Here is a 20,000-nt window from a genome sequence, read left to right as displayed (position 1 = left end):
CTTACTTGTGACACACCAGGGTGACAATTTATAATCACGTCTAGAATCTGATTTCTAACTTGGCCTCCAAAGTTTTCCAAGTGGATTCCAAAAGCCGATCGCCAACTGGACACCCTCCATCGTGCAAAGTCCTTCCTTGGAACACCTAATCTCTCATCCACCGAAACGGACTTCATCCGCAGGATTATGGAGTACTGCCATCCCCTCTGGGCTGGCACCCTTGCCTCACACCTTACTCAACTTAATGCTGTGGAAACCAATGCCCTTTTTTTTCTTTTTTGGATACAAAGTCAAGGCTCATGGAAAAGCTTCGGATCATTGGCATCTCCCGCAATGAGGCTGAGTCTTTGGGCCTCTCACTCAATCACCGCAGGTTGGTCGGTGGTCTTTCTGTCTTCCACCGTCTCTCTCCAGCCTCGCCCCCCTCCCCGCTCTCTCTGCGATTTGTCCCCACCACATTTCCACAGGGCGCTCAAGGTCCGCCAACAACCCCCTTCTGGTAAAACTACCAAAATCACGAATCACTGCTCACCTTCACTCTTTATTCCTCTTTTTTTCCCGTCTTTGGAATAAACTCCCTCACTCTATTCTTTCCCATTCTTCCCTCCAGGCCTTCAAAACAGCTGTTCACCACCACCTCTTATCATCCCCCATCCAAATCCTCGATCTTTTCTACCCCCGTTAATCCATCCCAAATCCTCCTCCTTCAAATTCCCTGCTTTCCTTCCTGAAAGTCACTGTAATGTCCATCTTGTATTCCCCATGTTCCCCCCTGTTTTGTCCCTCCCACTCCTTCCCCTCTTGTCTCATGCCCCCCTTGATGTGCGTTGTGTGTTAGCTCTCACATGAGCCGAGACAAGGTATACAAAAAAACAACAACCTAGAACACAGAATGGAAGAGGTTTGCAACAGAACAAAAATAATAGTAGAAAGAGAGGGGGGACACCAATAGCAGGGTTGATGGACAAAACAGAGGGAGACATAAAAATAAGGGAAATGAGGAAGAATGAGGGGTAAGGGAGGTCATACAGGGTGGACAAGATGGATATACAGAAGGAAGCTCTCAGGAAGGAAAGACTGGAAATTTGGAAAGAGGTGGTCTTGGGGGTGGCGGTGGTTTTAACATGGGTAGAAAACATCATGGTTTTTGGATGGGGAATGATCTGAGATGCTGCTGAACCGCAATCTTGAAGACTTAGAGGGAAGAACGAAACTGAAGATAATGTGGAAATTGGTTCCACCGGTTGCAAAAAAAGAGGAAAAAATGAGTGTAGGTGAACAGTGATTCTGGATTATGTGAGTTTTACCAGAAGGGGGTTTCTGGGAGTCCACGTACACCCTGTAGAAAACTTGAGGGGACATAGCACAGAACGAGCAGAGGGTGCAAGACCAGAAAGGAGGTGGTGGAAGACAGAGAGACCACTTACCTGTCTGTGATGATAGGCCCAAAGACTCAGCTTCATCGCGGGAGATTCTGATGATCTTCAAGGACTTGGTTTCCATGGTGTCAAGCCAAGCGATGTGTGAGGCAGGGGCACCAGCCCAGAGTGGAGAGAAATACTCCATCAAGCTGCAGATGAAAGCCTTGTAGGTGGCATCATTGGAATCTCCTGTGATGAAGCAGAGTTTGCCCAGGAAAGATCATGGCTGACGGTGAGGTCCAAAGTTTTGAGTGAATGATCTTCTTGAAGAAGATTGTTAAGAAAGTAGATAGGAGTGTTTACCAGGTGGTCGTTTTTTGATAGAGATAGTGAGAGTGTGAGATTTGTCGGTATTGAAAGACATTCCAAGTGTTTGACGAGCTTGTGGTTCTATCAGTGTCTGAAGAGAGGGAGGAGGCTGCTGCAGACATATCTGAAGGATGAGCTATGTTATGGCAGAGGGTGGAGTTATCAGCGAAGAGATAAAAAGGATTTTCCAGAGAGTCGGAAGGATCATTGATGAAAATTAGGAATAGGATGGGGTCCAGAAGGGAAAGGAGATGAAAGGATCCCATTGAGATCCACACATTCGCGATGAGTGTGGAGGATGTCAGTAAGCCAAATGTGGAGCTGTCTTGGATGCCATAGGCAGAGAGTTTGGTGAGACAGACTGTATCAAATTCTCAAGATATATCTAAAAACTACCCTGATCTCATGTCTGACATTGAGGGCCTCCATCCATTGTTGGGAGAGCAGAAGCAGCATGTACAAGGTGGAGTGACCTTGTCTGAATCTCAACTGATGTTCCGAGATCAGGCCATTGGAGAAAAGGAAGGATCTTATGTTGACTGTGATGATGGATTATTTGAACTGGCTGATGATTGGAAGTAAACTGATGGATCTGTTGTGAGGCAGATCTGTTTTTCGGATCGGAAAGTGGTTCCACCAAGCACCTCTTTAAGTGGCCCAAAGATGTGGTAATCTGCTGGGGTGAGGTCTGGCAAGTCGGGTGGATGAAGAAGACACTCAAAATATATGTCCTCGATTGTTGCAGCAGTAGCGCGGGCAGAATGTGGCTGAGCGTTATCATGCATGCCTGGTGTTGGCTTAATGGTTAGGGTGGCAGGCTTGGGATCTCAGGGTCCTGAGTTCAAAACCTGCTTGGCCGTTGAATTAATTCCGGGTCGGGTTGACTCAGCCTGTCATCCTTCCAAGGTCGGCAAAATGAGCACCAGCTTGCTGGGATGATTGAGCCATTTGAATATCTTGTGTCAGAGTGGTGACCCGTCCAGGATTGTGCCCAATTCCCCCAGGAAACTGCTTCGGCAGCACCGATGCTCTGTACAGACTATGGCCCTAATGAATGGATGGATTGTCGTGCTGCAACAAAACACCGGTAGTGTGTAGTCCACAACGTTTTGATCTGATTGCTGGTTTCAGATGATTTTTTAAGGAGCTCGCAGTATGATGCACTGATGACTGTGGTCCCCCTGGGCATGTAATGCTCTACAAGTGGGCTATCCTAGAAGAGCGTTAGCATCACCTTTCCAGCGGGCGGCTGTGTGCGGAATTTTTTGGACTTTGGTGAAGTTGAATGGCACCACTCTTTGCTTGACCTCTTCATTTCTAGCTAAAAGTAGTGGATCCAGCTTTCATCCCCAGTCACTACGCACTGTAAGAAAGCATCGCCTTCTGTTTCGTAATGTCTCAGAAGTTCTTCACATGTGTCCACTCGCTGTTCTTTCAGTTCGGGTGTGAGTTGTCTCGGCACCCACCTTGCAGACACTTTACGGAACCCCAGCATGTTTTTGAATGATATGGTGTGCTGAACCATGGCTAATGTTCAATTCGGAGACCACTTCATCCAGCGTAATGCGACGGCATTCCCTTATAATGCGCTCAACACCTGCAACCATTTCTGTTGTGTTGGCTGTGTGAAACTGGCCTGAGTGAGCAGCGTCTGCCACACTGGACACTCTACTTTTAAACTTCCTGTCCCAATCGTACACCTGCTGCAGCGATAAACATGCGTTACCATATTATATCTTCATTCTGCAATGGATTTCACTTGGATTCACACCCTCACTTCCCAAGAAACGGATGACAGAAGGTTGCTCCTCCCTGGTGCATGCTTCTAAGGGAGCTGCCATCTTGGAACTGCTCTACTGACATCATACGCTCAATGTTGCCAGATATAAAACAGGTAAAACATGACTCTTACCCATCGATATTACATATGTCGTCTACAACTACACACATTACATTCTCAAAGTTATATCGCCATTTCAAGGTTACTTATTGATTGGCCCTTGGAGAATTTTTTTAATTTTTTAAGTGATTCTTCACCACTGAGATATGGGGTTAAAAACGATATATAGCACGACATCTCAAAAAGTGGTGGATGGATTCGACCAAAACTTGGTGGACAGGTTGGGGATGTGACAAGGATGAATTTATTCAGTTTTGGTGAAGATGCCAATCTAGATCCGGATACGATCATTTTTAGCTCGCCTGTTCGAAGAACAGAGAGCTAGAGCGATACCCCCGGCATGAGCGTGAGCGTGAGCGTGAAAATGCTACAGTTTTTGGTGCAAGTTATTTAGAAGCTTGCCATTCATTTAATATGTGTACTAGGATGCTGATATTTGGCATGGAGGTTCCTTTGGGGGTATACTATTGATGTAGTGAAGTTGAAATAAAAAAAAAAAATTTCCAATGTTTTAAATTTTTGACCTGTTTTGAACTTAACTTTTTTGTAGCACATCAACGTTAAAGTTTTTGGTGCAAGTTATTTAGAAGCTTGCCATTCATTTAATATGTGTACTAGGATGCTGATATTTGGCATGGAGTTTCCTTTGGGGTATATTATTGATGTAGTGAGGTTGAAATAAAAAAAATTCAAATGTTTTTAATTTTTGACCTGTTTTGAACTTAACTTTTTGTAGCACATCAACGTTAAAGTTTTTGGTGCAAGTTATTTAGAAGCTTGCCATTCATTTAATATGTGTACTAGGATGCTTATATTTGGCATGGAGGTTCCTTTGGGGTATATTATTGATGGAGTGAAGTTGAAATTAAAAATAATTTCAAATCTTTTAAATTTTTGACCTGTTTTGAACTTAACTTTTTGTAGCACATCAACGTTAAAGTTTTTTTCTTTCTAATGTTTTTATCTACCACACTATTTTTTACTGATTACAATATACAAATACATATGTTGCTTTAAAATTATTTGGATCAGACTTCACTGCAATGCTTTATAAAAAAATATTATTAGACGTCTTTTAAAAACGATAAATGTATAAACAGGCGAGCATTGGGTGGCTTTGACACCAACTCTCTGGTTTAATTACCGATGCCACCGAAGGTGAATGCGATTGTTTTCACCCCATTCTGTGTTTGTCTGTGTGCAAGTTATCTCAAAAAGTTGTGGATGGATCCAGATGAAATTTTGTGGACAGGTTTGGTGTGTGACAAGGACGAACCGATTCGATTTTGGTGGAGATCCGAATCCGGATCTGGATCTGATAATTTTTAAAGTTATTCTTCACCATTGAGAGATAAGGCTAAACCGATATATAACACGATATCTCAAAAAGTTGTGGACGGATTTGAATGAAACTTGGTGGACAGGTTGGGTGTAGCAAGAACGAATTGATACGATTTCGGTGAAGATCTGAATCTGAATACGAGAATTTTTTTTTTTAAGTGATTCTTCACCATTGAGAGATAGGGCCAAAAACGATATACAGGGTGTCCCAAAATTCAGCTAGGGATTTAGAAATTAAATAACATTTCTGGTTTAAAAAAAAATTATGATTATTTTTATACAAAAAGAAAATTTACAAAATGGAGATCAATTTGCTTTATTTATGAAAAATGATGCAGCTTAGATGTCCTCCATTTTCGGGTTTGCAGAGATGGGCTCTTTCGACAGCATTTTCCATAACAGCGGACAATAACTCCGGCTGCAGCCCTCGAATTTCTGCACAGATGTTGTCCTTGAGCTGCTGAAATGTATGGGGCTTATTGATGTATACACGCTCCTTTAGGTAACCCCAAAGAAAACAATCAGGAGGCATCAAATCAGGAGAACGTGATGGCCAAGAAATCTCTGAATTTCGCGAAATTATTCGGTGTTCATGCTCTTTGGGTGAGAATAGTTGATTGATGAAATTTAAAATAAAATTCCCCGATTTTGGTTATTTGTTCAGTTGTGAATTTTTCCATGGGTAATTTCCAAATGTTAATCTAAATTCTGAAAAAAAAATTGTTAAAAAACAGAAATGTTATTTAATTTCTAATTCCCAAGGTGACTTTTGGGACACCCTATATACTGTCTTCTTCTTCTTCTTTCGGCTGCTCCCGTTAGGGGTCGCCACAGCGGATCATCCGTATGATCCGCATAGTGATTTGGCACATGTTTTACGCCGGATGCCCTTCCTGACGCAACCCTGGTCGCCTCTTACGACACAGGGATATGGTACACCTATTTTAACCGGGGTATACACCGGCCCAGTACACTGGTACTCATTTCGCCGACCTCAGAAGGATGACAGGCTGAGTCAACCCCCTGGTGTATTAATTCAGTGGCCCAACGGGGCTTGAACTCAGGACCTTTTGGATCCCAAGCTGCTGCCCTAACCACTGCGCCAACACCAGGCTCCCCTATATACTGTATATATAGGATAATATTTCAAAAATGTATTGGGCCAGATATGTTCTCGTGGATCAGGTATTGCATGGCGGAGGTATGCGCTCCACCAAGTGCCCTTCTCGTTTTTATATGTGATTCTTCACCGTAGAGAAATGGGGCCAAAAATAATATATAGCACGACATCTCAAAAAGTTGTTTATGGATTACGACAAAACTGAGTGGGTAAGTTGCTTAGATGACAAGAACAAGCCAATTAAATTTGGGTTCAGATTATTTCAGATTAGTCGGGATTTCCTGTTACAGTGAGCACGCCATTTCACCAGTTTATCGATGCCGACTGGTTATCCACTGGCCTTCTTCTCTAAAATGCTGAAACCAACAGAGCGCAAGTGCAGCACCTTTGATCAGGAATTACTCTGTGTGTTACTTCTGCAACTTTTTAGAGGCCAGACAATTCTTTGTCCTGACTGACCACAAACCTTTAACTTTCACTCTATCCACCCATTCGCACTTTAACTCTCCTCGCACATTTCACCAACTCAGATATATCTCACAGTTCATCACTGACATCTGGAACATCAAAGGAATTGTGAACTCGGCATATATCTATCTCTCTCTCTCTCTCTCTCTCTCTCTCTCTCTCTCTCTCTCTCTCTCTCTCTCTCTCTCTCTCTCTCTCTCTCTCTCTCTATCTATCTCTATCTATCTCTCTCTCTCTCTCTCTCTCTCTCTCTCTCTCTCTCTCTCTCTCTCTCTCTCTCTCTCTCTCTCTCTCTCTCTATCTCTCTCTCTCTCTCTCTCTCTCTCTCTCTCTCTCTCTCTCTCTCTCTCTCTCTCTCTCTCTCTCTCTCTCTCTCTCTCTCTCTCTCTCTCTCATGCATCGAGATATTGGTGTTGTCTTCTCCCAACATACCAGCCATTGATTTTAATACACATCCAGCACTGCAATGGGAGGACATAGAACTCCACCATCTGCAATCTGCAACCGGTTTGCTTACATTTCACAAGGTACCGCTCCCAGGAACAAACACTACTCTCGGGTGTGATACATCAACAGGACAGTTGTGCCCTTTTGTTCCTGTTGCATTCTATCATACAGTCTTCGACACTTTTCACTCGTTTGTTCACGCGGGTGGTCGATCAACCCAGCGACTCAACACTATGCGCTACAGCTGGCCACACATCAACAGTGATGTGCGCTATTGGGCCAAATAGTGTCTTTAATGCCATTGCTGCAAGATCCAACGTCATACTGTTGCATCACTCAGTAACTTTTCAATACCGGATAGGCGTTTCAACACCGTCCATGTGGATCTTGTCAGTCCCCTACCATCTTCAAACAGACACTGCTATTTACTGACCTGTGTCGACTGCTTTACCTGTTGGCAGGAGGCTACATCAATAGCTGACATCATCACACCTACCATTGCCAGGGCCTTTATCCACACTTGGATCGCATGTTTTGGCATTCCATCAACCCTCACTAAAGATCGTACCATGGTTACCAGTTCAAATTAACTGAGCTGACTAAACTCCTTTGTACTGACGGTGTGCCAATCACCACTTATCAACCAGCAGCAAATGGTATGGTTGAACTGAACGTTTCCACGACCAACACTAGTCTTCCCTGAAAGCACGTGACAACTCCATACACTGGACAGACGACTTAGTCCTGCTTGGTACGTGAGCTGCTTTAAAAGACGACCTTTGTTGTTTCACTGCAGAGCTGGTGTACCGTGCACCGCTTTGTCTCCCAGGAGAATTATTCTCATTGTCTGACGACACCTTTCCCAACACTACCAAGTATTCCAGCTGGGTGTCATGTACACTTCCCAGCACGATATTTGTGGAGTACATTTTGCTTGTTGGAACATTTCTCTTTGTTGTGAATTTTATTTTTGCGTGGGCGGTCTACATCTCTTATTCTGCACCGTTATGTATTTTGTTTGTCCCTTCCATTTGCTTAATACACTTGGAGGGGGAGTAGTGTTGCGGCATAATTTGTCCTGCGGTCTCATATGTGAATACGCTTTAGCTCTGGTTCATCTGGTGCTTATTTCCTGCGTGGGATTTCCAGAGGGAGTTTTATCCGTTAACGAGAGAGTTTATCGTCACGAAGTAATAAATATACCATCAGAGATGGGGAATCCCCCGCCATTGAATGAAAAAGGTCATACATATTCCAGATAACGAGGGAGGTGAATTGGAAACAAGACACCATTTGGTCATCATCTCGAAAAAGTTCCCCAAGGGGGTGAGGAACGTCGTAACCAAAAATAATTGAAATCAGATAAGCGTTTTTCCATTTATGACAAAAAACATGTTTTTCAAGATGGCCGCCCCAGTCGGCCATCTTGGATCCGGCCATGCCCAAAATCAATAGGTTTCTTCCTTTTCAGGTGGTACATGTGTGACCCAAATTTCAAATCGATATGGCGAACAGTTTATGAGTTATCGCACTCACAGCTATAAATGTTGACGCCCGGATGGACGGACGGACAGCTGGACGGACAGCCGGACGACCTGGGTGACAACAACATCCCCCTTCCGCCACGCGGCGGGGGATAAAAACTGAACTTGGAACCTGGACATCTCAGATGTCCTTTCTTGCATGATAAAAATCCATCTCTTGCGGCACATTAATTTAGGGCCTTATCTTTATTTGGTGCAGACCACAGATATTAAATTGACGATACTTGGCATGCTTGCCCATCGCTTCACTGATGAGTTTAATCAAAAAGACAGCAAATTGCACTTCACAAACATATTGCATATCTGCGTGTGAGTCTCATCGAGGATGAGAAATGAAGGAAAACTCGTGAATAAGGACATTTTATTTTATAACATAATTGTTGTCATTGCTGCTGTTGTGGTGGTCGTGGTCGTTTTTGTTGTTTGTGTTCTCCTTCCGTGTACTAATATATTTTTTTTCTTCTGTTGCTTCAAGAAGTATTAATATTTATAATTTCATGTGCTCCTCAAGCCTTATTCTGGCGTTATTCTCAAGGATTCCTGCTGTCATAGACTAATAAAAAATATTACCGTTGCAACCGCTGCGATAAGCTCCAAATCCCACTTATTCTTCTTTCTTCTTCTATGGGGAAAGATGGGCTTTTCAAGCAGGCATCATTTAATGTTTTTTGTTCAAAGTAAATTGAATTTAGCTGCCCAATGGTACCATTTTTATTTTCGCAAGCCTGATGGATACACAAACGGACGGACGCTTTTCCTTTTTGTAACAGATGGATTTTGTGAAAAGGAAAAGAATGGATGATTCTGGATAGAGAAAGAAGGCTCGTCGGTTGTGGGAGGAATGAGCAGAGAAAGCAAAGAAGTTTGGGAGTAGATAGGAATAAAGAGAGGGGAGGCGAGTGGAATGGATGGAGCATCATATGAAGCGAGGGAGGAGGGTGGGCGGTGGTGGAAAACAATAAAAAAAACCTCTGCATTGTTTTTATATTTGCGTCCATAATAATAATAATAATAATAATAATACTAATTATATGACATTTCCGTGAGTAGCATGATGAAATTTATCAGTAAAGCCACAAAGCCTGACTTGTAAACGATGAAAACCACACATAAAAATCTTCATGATCGTCCCATGACTCCACGAGGTAAATGTGTGCCTGTTGTATTTATTTGTTCAGACACTTTATAATTCCAGCTACCTGGTTTATTCATCACCTTGATGATTCCAATTCCCACAAATTACATCGTCATTTTCGTGTGAAATCCTTCGAGATAATTTATCGTTAACTGTGCTTCTCCAAGTTATCATTTTTATGTGTGTTCAAGAATGTTTGAAAAATTTGCTTTAATAGGTCCCTGGACTGAAGGCTTTCCAAACTCAGATCATCAAACAACATTACGCATTCTTTCTTTCCTTCTTTTTTTTAGTTTCTCTTTCATAGCGTCTCTTGTTTTTGGCCAGATTTGTAAAGCCACCCTCATGGTGAATTTAGACCTTAAGTACGGTACTATCATTGTGCAAAACATGTGACCACTGTGAGAGACCTTTCAGCGGTACATGGTGCAACATAAGAATGAGAAAAGAACTGAGACAGAGTATGGTCATTCATCCAAGGAACCAGGCCACAATGACCTGCTGATAACCGCTTTGACCTTTAAATATCAGCTCACGATCAAATCGAAGAAAGATTTCATTTTTCGAAACCGTTTTTTAGATTGTGGCACAGCGGGGTATCATCATCATCACCACCATCATCATCATCATCATCACCATCATCATCATCATCACCATCATCTTCTGGATACCATATTCTTTACAAAGAAAGCATCGATGCTGCTGAAGAAGGTGCAAGGTGAGGGTTGTGGGGAGTTTGCCGTTGCCTTCCCAACCGTCAGTGAGGGCAATAATTTGTAATTTGTTCAGGGTGCCGACGATAACTCACCGACTTTTCGCCAAAGACACAGTCGAATCTTTAACGTCCATCAACTAATGCGAGCAAACTGGACACAGTTTAATGTCCATCAGAGGGATGGCGCACACATTGATGTATCACCCTGATGATAGACCCTAAGAATCTATTTTTAAAATAATAAAAAAGGAGTAACGCATTACTTTCATCCCTTTTCATTTGTTTCGTAAACGCAAAAGTGGGAAAATATTGTGTAGTACTTTTATGCATGAAAATTTCTATATTTGGGCTCCTTTAACTCGGTGACATAAATTTCTTTTCCACGGACATTCAAAGGAGTCCAAGAAAGTGCGTCCGACTCAGTTTTTGGGTGTTTGCACTTTCCGCTAAAAGCTAGATGGCTTCATGAAGGAGAAGCATCACCTCAAGCAATCATCAGCAATTGTCCGCAACTCGCCAATTGCTTTCCAAATCCTTTATTGCACCGGCAGCAGGTGGCAAAGAGGAGTGAGGGGTCACTGCCAGGGAGCACGAGCGTTCCTCGAGGCGTGGTTGTTGAGCTGGGCCCGCTCCGTGACAGACGCGCTGGTTTAAACAAGCGATGATGCATTATTTAGCAAGGCGGCGCCCCCGTAACAGCCGCGCGCCGGCGGCTACCATTCCGGTGATGTAGTGACTGTCAGTTAGCCCATCAAGCAGCACTCAGGCCGTCCGCCCGAAGAGACTTCGTCCGATTTACCGACCCTCTTCGCTTTTACAGCCTCACTCAGCACTCACCGGGGCGGCTTTTCCTCCTGCCAACTTCCCGGCGCACCGGCCCCCTGCACCGACAACCTGCCTCCCTGGCTGCACATTACTCCTTCCCTGATCTATTTACATGTGCAATTTAACGTGCCTCGATTGTGCAGTGCCTCGGACGAGGCATGCATCCACAGTGCAGATGTGCGGCCTATATCGACCCCAAGTGGCCACTCCGTCACGATGATCACGTTGCTCAGCAGTTGGAGTTTTATTCCTTTCTTTTACTTCCCTGCGTATTGAGAAGTACCTTTTTGGTTCACCATCCCAATATCTAGACGGACTGGAGAGCACATATATATATATATATATATATATATATATATATATATATATATATATATATATATATATATATATATATATATATGTAGTTTTCTGTTGATCGAGGAATATTTAAAATTTAATTTATTTTCCAAATCGGTCTTTCTAGATATTTGCTGCCACTTATGATAGGTCTGACGAGGAATCAAAATGATTCGCTATTTGTTTTTAACAATAACTCTTTTTTTTCAACAAATAGCGAATCTTTCCCATTCTTCAAGCCATCACATCCAGTTGTGCACACTTCAACTTGCAATACAGTCTGTCAAAAGTGAAAACATGACGACCCTTAACTGAGACATTGAGCATTGCGGAGTGCGGTGGGGCCATTGTGTGCAGGACGTGGTTTTGATAGTGCCAACTGGAATCTAGATGGAAATCTAGATTCCAAGGGCTCCTGGGATATTCATTTTTGTGATGGGTGAGTGGGTGGAGAATTCTCAGTCACCATGAAAGTGAGCGAGACTTGACCGCTTGAAATGTGGGGGCCTGTGCTCACCAATACATTGCATGTAATAATAAGTCGAACTCCACTCGTTAGATCCCATACCTCCACCAGGCTCATCAGTTTACATTTTGTATCCCACCAATAGGCTGTATCTGCATCAGGACCCTAAGCAAAATCTAACCAGCTTGTTCTTGTCACCTAACCAACTCATCCACCGACTTTTGTCATAACTTGTGCGCAACGTTTTGAAAATATCATGATATGTATCATTTCTGGTCCAGTCTCACAACTATCAAGAATCACTTACAAATCAAAAAAACTCGAGTATCCAGATCCTGATCTTCACCAAAATCTAATCAATTCGTCCGTGGCACACAACCAACCTATCCACCAGGTTTCGTCTGAATCCATCCACAACTTTTTGAGATATCCTGCTCACAGGCAGATAGACAAACAGGAGTGAAAACATAACCCAAATCATACACAGCATTTGTGAGTCAGAGACTACTAATCTCACTAATTGAACAAACTAATTGTCAAGAGGTGTTTTCCAGACGTGTTTGTGACTGTAACCAAAGTTTGACAGCACCTTTTCTTCATTATGTGCAGACCAATGTCCCTTCACAGACAATCCATATAATTGGCTTAAATGAGAAAATTATTGAGAAAAGCAAAAGAAGAGGGATTGACAGGAGAATGAAACACCATTTTAGGGTAGGCCCCAGATAAGAAAGAAGAGCACGGTGGGGAGATGTTCACAGGAGGTTGAAGGAAGGTGAAGGGAGGGAAAGGGAAGGGAGGGAGAGGGAAAGGAGGGCCATGTTTGGGGCAGGGCATTCTGGGAGGGGGAATTGCACCATTTTTGGAGTACACCATACCTAATAAGTAGCCTTTTGTGATTCGTCACGTTTTAATCAGGATTGCCAAATAATGGTCTTTAGATGTAGAATAAAGTGTTGTTTTTTTTCTTTCTTTCTCAGCAACACCAATAAAGCAGAGATAACCGATGGTAAAGTTTGTATCATTTATACATCATACATGTTAAAAATACACGTAAGCCATTACCTGTGAACGTATTTCTTCTGCAACAATATCGTTAAGTCGGTTATGCTATCAACACACCGTCATGAACATCAGTTCATTTTCCAAGATAATAACACTTATCAGGGCTTTTTTCCAAATGATTGGTATTCAAACTATAAGGGCACTCGGTATAGCACATTCCTCCACCATGTAATGCCTGATCCTCGAGAAAATATTGGGCCGAATACATTTTGGAAAAATCATGCTACATATCGTTTTTGGCCCTATCTCTCAATGTCGAAGAATCACTTTAAAATTAAATAATTCTCGTATTCAGATACAGATTCGGATATTCACCAAAATCGAATCAATTCGTCGTGGTCACAAACCCAACTTGTCCACCAAGTTTCATCCGAATCCATTCACTTTTTGAGATATCGTGCAATATAGAGTATATGTTTAGCCCTATCAATGGTGAAGAATCACTTAAAAAAATTATCGGATCCAGATTCTGATCTTCACCAAAATTGAATCAATTCTTCCTCGTCACACACCCAAAGTGTCCACCAAGTTTCGTCCGAATCCATCCACAACTTTTTGAGATATCTTGCACACAAACAGACAAACAAACAAGATAAATATGTTGTGCAAAGTATGATACTTGCAAAATCTACCCCTCTCTCCAAAGGTTGCCATGGATACATCAAATTGTCCATTTCATTAAGATTAAAATTGGTAATCATAATCAAAGCTCAGGTCAATCGGATGAAAATTGATTATTTTTCAGATTGAAATTGATGATTTAAAAGTTTGACCTTGAGTTGACCTTTGATCTCAAATATAGTTTATTTCCAAATTCACTGATGCACTATGCACAATTGCTGCTTAATTTTCAGGTTAATCAGATGAAAATTGATGATTTTTCAGATTAAATTTGATTGTTTTAGAAGTTTGACCTTGAGTTGACCTTTGACATTTTGATCTCAAAAAATAGTTGGTTTCCCAATTAATTAATGCACTATGCAAATGCTGTTTAAATTTCAAGTCAATCGGACAAAAATTGATGATCTTTCAGATAAAAATTGATGATTTTAGAAGTTTGATCTTGAGTTGACCATTGACCTTTTCAACTCAAAATAATCGGTTTCCAAATTTAGTGATGCAACATGCAAATCTTGTTCAAATTTCAAGTCAATTGTATGAAATTTGACGATTTTAGAAATCTCACCGAAGTTGTTGACCTTTGGCCTTTGTTGATCCTTTGACCTCCAAAACAATAAGCTTCTTCCTTGTGACAAACTCGACCATGTGTTGAAGTTTCGTGAAGATCGGTTTAAAATTGTGACCTGTAGGCGACAAACAGACGGAATAACAAGAAAAAGACATCTGCAAAATCCAGCCCCTTCTCCAAAGGTTGCCATGGATACATCAAATTGTCCATTTCATTAAGATTAAAATTGGCAATCTGAATCAAAGCTCAGGTCAATCGGATGAAAATTGATTATTTTTCAGATTGAAATTGATGATTTAAAAGTTTGACCTTGAGTTGACCTTTGACCTCAAATATAGTTTATTTCCAAATTCAGTGATGCACTATGCACAATTGCTGCTTAATTTTCAGGTTAATCAGATGAAAATTGATGATTTTTCAGATTAAATTTGATTGTTTTAGAAGTTTGACCTTGAGTTGACCTTTGACATTTTGATCTCAAAAAATAGTTGGTTTCCCAATTAATTAATGCACTATGCAAATGCTGTTTAAATTTCAAGTCAATCGGACAAAAATTGATGATCTTTCAGATAAAAATTGATGATTTTAGAAGTTTGATCTTGAGTTGACCATTGACCTTTTCAACTCAAAATAATCGGTTTCCAAATTTAGTGATGCAACATGCAAATCTTGTTCAAATTTCAAGTCAATTTCAATGATTCAAGTCAATGATTTTAGAAGTTTGACCTTGAGTTGACCATTGACCTTTTGACCTCAAAAATAGTTGCTTTCCCAATTTTGTGATGGACTATGCAAATCCTGTTCAACTTTCAAGTTAATAGGATGAAAATTGATTTTAGAAATTTGACCTTGAGTTGACCTTTGACCACAAAAATAGTTAGCTTCCCAATCAAGTGATGCAATATGCAAATATTGTTCAAATTTCAAGCCAATCGTTGAAATAATGACGATTTTAGAAATTTGACCTCAAGATGACCTTTGACCTCAACAATTTGGTAACGTTTCATGACGATCGGTTTAGAATTGTGATCTATAGGTGACAAAGAGACAGACAGACAGACAAGCAGACAGACGGAATAACAAAATCGACTCACCAATATACTTGAAAAATCTTCGACTTTGCAAGTAACAAACAAACAAACAAACAGAAATTGGTGAAAACATCACCTGCTTCACATTCGGTGGCGGAGGTCATAACCCCATTCAGCCATTCCTTCACGTGAAAAACGTGGCTGCAGGGTGCACCCTTCTTCTTACATATACAGGGTGCCGGAAACAGCTCGCAGACTCTTCGTGAAGGCCGTGGGGTCTTTAACGTCCACCAACTAATGGCGGCAGACGTGATGCCCAGTTTGAAGTACATCAAAGGGCCTGGCTACATATTGATGCTTCACCCTGTGTATAAAAACACCAGGATATCAGTTTGTACCTGGGCGAACATTCGAGCCTCGGCTAGGCAGCTCAGGGGTTGGGTGTGCACACCTCCAAGCTACCCTTTCAGCCCTGGTGGCATCCTATTCTGCATGGGAGTGTAACTGTGCCACCTTCAGATGTTCAGCAGAATTTGTAATTTGTTCATGTCACCGGCGATAACTCTTCTACTTTTTGCAAAAGACTTCGTAGGACCTTTAACAAATGCTGATAAGTTTCCCAGCATCCCACGCAGCAGACAGAGACGTCACGGTGAGACGTCATGGTGACCGTTTTTAATCGGGCCAGGAATCAAACGCAGAGGAGAAAGCTCAAAGGCGAGTGCTGTCTCTAAGGATCACGAGTATCCTGCCAACCCATATATAATGCATTGACTCACAAAGTTCTCCAGATCTATCCACAACAGACCCCACATCTGGGCTATCCTGCAGAGTAGAGCAACATTCATTGTCACTACAACCCTCAACATCATCCCCCCAAGATGGCAAAATGCTTCATGTGAAGAATGGCACGAAATCCCTCGCCAACCCTCATGTATCTCTCACTTTAGCTGTAATCCTTTTGCATAATCGTACCACTGAATGTTTGTGAGAGCAAACGCATCTCGTCAAACGCATGTACATCACGTGACTCTTCGCAGGAGGTGGAGCATCTTCCGAGACAGGCGTGGAAGAGGATTCGCTGACCCCGTTTGACGTCTCGGCCGTGAGCAATCTCCTGGCCCGATGTCACTTCCAGCATGAAGATTAAGGTCTCTCGGGCCTGTGAAAACCCTTGACCCTGCAGATGGGCCTTTCTATCCTTTTGTTCTTTCTTCACCGCTCTGGTCCTGTACCAGGCAGTTCGGGTGTACTGTCAAGATCACTCAGGTACCCCCAACAAGGTCATTCCAGGTGGTATTATTACAGTTAAGTGCATATGGCATCTCCATGAAAGTTTCTACCTTGTATAATTTATTCTAAACAGAAAAAAAATCCCATGAATGCCCACGTAGATCCTTCCTCGTTTATCGATTTTGTGATTTTCTTGAGTTTTCCATAATTTCCTTCGGCATATAAAAAAACTGCGTAATTTTATGGTTTTTATTGAGCATTAAAATGTCGAGATGAAGCGTGGTCACATGACCAGGTAAATGATAGCGCATCAGAGGGATGTTACAGCGGTTATACATCAGGAGACATTATCATTATGTAGAGTGAAGCGTTTTATGATACTGGTAGATACTGTATGTGTCGATTTCCCCCCATTCTTGTCTGCTGATGTCTTTTCAATTTGCTTTAAGGTACATCGACGTTTTTGTCCTGCAAGAGATTCGTGTAAAAGCTCAATGTTATGAAGACAACGCTTGAGACAATTTCATTTTCATGATTCTTTCGGGGTCGACAACAATCTTGGGGTTACCCAAAGGTATAATTAACGGCTCTGCTTGAGATGACGTATCCTCGATCGAATGAGCGTGCACAAATACACGTAGAGAGGTTTCATCAGGTAAGAGGAGGCTGAGGTTGGCAAAGAGCATGATCTTTGCCAGCAGGTAAATGGGAGATGGAAAGCAGGTAGACCCGAATTACCCTGTCTGCCAGCTGGTGTCCATAGCAGGAGATCATAGGAGAAAATGATGGCCTCTTCACCCCTGAGGAATTGACAGAACTGGACAAATTGAAGAAAAAAAATTGTGGTTGGCTACTGAGCAGCCAACTGGTGATGATGATGATGATGTGGAAGGCACTCGAGGCACAAAGACAAACATGCAGTGTGCAAAAGGAACAATAGAGATAGAGGGGGTGTGGGGGGAGGGGCACTCAACAGCAGGATGAGACAAAACAGACTCGTGGGGGGAATTGCATTGATGATAGAAGACGGGAAGAGGGAGTCGAGGTTAACAATGAAATTCCAAGCATTTGGGGAACACATAACAATGCGTCACTGGAGGAACAGTCGTGACCAGGAAGACTTGGGTCGAGATGAATGGCAGAAATGCAAGGGAGCTAAAACCAGAAGCGAGACACCACAGAGGATCACCAAACAACCCACCGGCCTGTCGAGAGAGAGAGAGAGAGAGAGAGAGAGAGAGAGAGAGAGAGAGAGAGAGAGAGAGAGAGAGAGAGAGAGAGAGAGAGAGAGAGAGAGAGAGAGAGAGAGAGAGAGAGAGAATGAGACCTTAGGCTTCAGCCACCTGCCAAGAGACACCAATTACTCTCTGGCAGAACGTGATTACATTAGATCACTAGAGGGACACTCGGTAGAGCTCATGCCTACGCCCTGTAATGCCTGATCCACGAGAACATATCGGGCCCAATACATTTTTTGAAATATCATGCTATACAGAACTATATCGTTTTTGACCCTATCTCTCAATTGTGAAGAATCACTTTAAAAATTAAATAATTCTCGTATCCAGATCCAGATCTGGATCTTCACGAAAATCAAATTAATTAGTCGTGGCCACACACCCAACATGTCCACCAAGTTTCATCCGAATCCGTCCGCAACTTTTTTGAGATATCGTGCTATATATCGGTTTGGGCCCGATCTCTCAATGGTGACGAATCACTTAAAAAATTCTCGTAGTCACATCCGGATCTGGATCTTCACCAAAATCGAATCAGTTTGTCCTTGTGACACACTGAACATGTCCACAAAATTTCAAAATATCCTGCACACAGATAAACAGACAGAAAGGGGGTGAAAACATAACATAACCTCCTTCACCTTCGGTGGCGGAGGTAACTGGAACACCACTCGGTGGAGTGCATACCTCTGCCAGGCTGAACAGTTTACGTTTTGTATCCCACTGATGGGCCGGATTCGGATCTTCACCAAAATCGAATCAATTCATCCTTGTCACATGCCGAACTTGTCCACCAAGTGTCGTCGGAATCCATCAATAACTTTTTCAGATATCCTGCTGACAGACAGACAAGCAGACAAACAGATTGACAAACAGGGATGAAAACATAACCAGAGAGTTCAATGGAGTCTTGAGAAAAAGGACACAGGAAGAGTCTTTTAAACTCTCGCTTTGTGTTTACAAGCACGATGTATGTTTGTTTTGTTTGTGAACCTTGCATAAAAGGCATATGATGGTGACCACACAAAGCTGATTGAGTTGCCATCGAGGTTTATCGCAGTATTTGTGCAATTACAAACCTCCTGCCGACTCTCCTTGGAGAAAATGACGATGTTTGAACAATCTTTGAGAAAAAGATGCTTTGCAAGAATTGCTAGGCTCTGCCATATTTGTCAGAGGGCAGAATCTCATAGTTACTCTGCCCTCAGGGAATTAATATTTTATCCAAGTACAGTGCTCCGAAACGGAAGGTTTTTGAAAGTGCCAAAAAGGCGTTTTGTGTTTCATATATATATATATATATATATATATATATACATATATATATATATATATATATATATATATATATATATATATATATATATATATATATATATATACATATAATTCAAGTGTATAATTTGAGTGAAACAAGAGGGAAAATTGCTTTGCTTTACATGTCCCCTACCGGTCTAAGGTCCAAAAGGGTGTAACTCCTTGGGAAATGGATGAAACGCCCTGAAACTCGAACTTGTTCTGTAACTTATAATAAAGCCATGCACCAAGTTTCAGTTGAATATGGTAAAATGTATGGGAAAAAATGTCTGAAAAACCATTGGTGGGACAGACAGACGGACGGACGGACAGACAACCTATCGTCCCCTCTAGTGAAACTGGTGGAGGACTCATAAAATAGAGATATTAAATTCTGTTTAAAAAAAAAAATCACTAATTTACCACTATTGATGCTAATTTACCACTTTTACACCACCTTAGTTAACACGTCACATTAGTTATTCGTACCTGTTGTTTGTGTCCTTTATAACGTCATTAAAAACAGTACGTTCCTGTTTGGAATGATTTTCAATCTTGTTGGGCTGCCAGACTTTTTGTTTTTTATTAAATATTTTGAAGAAAACCAAAGTGAGGGCCCCCCTGAGAATCCCCTGAAAATTTGGTGTCGATCAGTCTAAAGGTCTCGGAGTACTTACCAGACAAACATGCTTACAGACACCGCTGTTTTATACATGACAAGACAAAAACAAACCACCGAGTGTAGTTTGTGCCTTGAGACAATCGTCGTCGTCATCGCTGACAGAAACATCAGTGGTAATATCCGGATCCGTCCGTAACCATCAGTGGTAACATCGGTGGTAACACTGTCTTTTGAGTTGTCTAGTCTGGGTTCGATTCCCGATGTAGTACAATTCGACTACAGACTGTCACGCTGAT

At 41.9% G+C, this 20,000-nt stretch overlaps 1 long non-coding RNA gene across 6 annotated transcripts in view; it reads right to left on the bottom strand.

Annotated features, from left to right (window-relative positions):
* Positions 1-20,000, bottom strand: part of LOC147015273 (uncharacterized) — a 270,271-nt gene that overhangs the window by 42,384 nt on the left and 207,887 nt on the right. For 4 of the 6 annotated variants that reach the window (XR_015050264.1, XR_015050261.1, XR_015050263.1 and 1 more), the window contains one exon: positions 14,282-18,623. This is a non-coding gene — a long non-coding RNA (uncharacterized LOC147015273). The remainder of the gene's footprint in view (positions 1-14,281; positions 18,624-20,000) is intronic. The other 2 variants (XR_015050266.1, XR_015050262.1) reach the window with 2 other exon arrangements.

Source organism: Eptatretus burgeri, chromosome 12 (assembly GCF_056783735.1).
Source record: "Eptatretus burgeri isolate ZD-2024b chromosome 12, Ebu_testis_v1, whole genome shotgun sequence".
In the NCBI taxonomy this organism is placed as follows: domain Eukaryota; kingdom Metazoa; phylum Chordata; class Myxini; order Myxiniformes; family Myxinidae; genus Eptatretus; species Eptatretus burgeri.
This window is presented reverse-complemented; position numbering and strand designations above follow the sequence as displayed.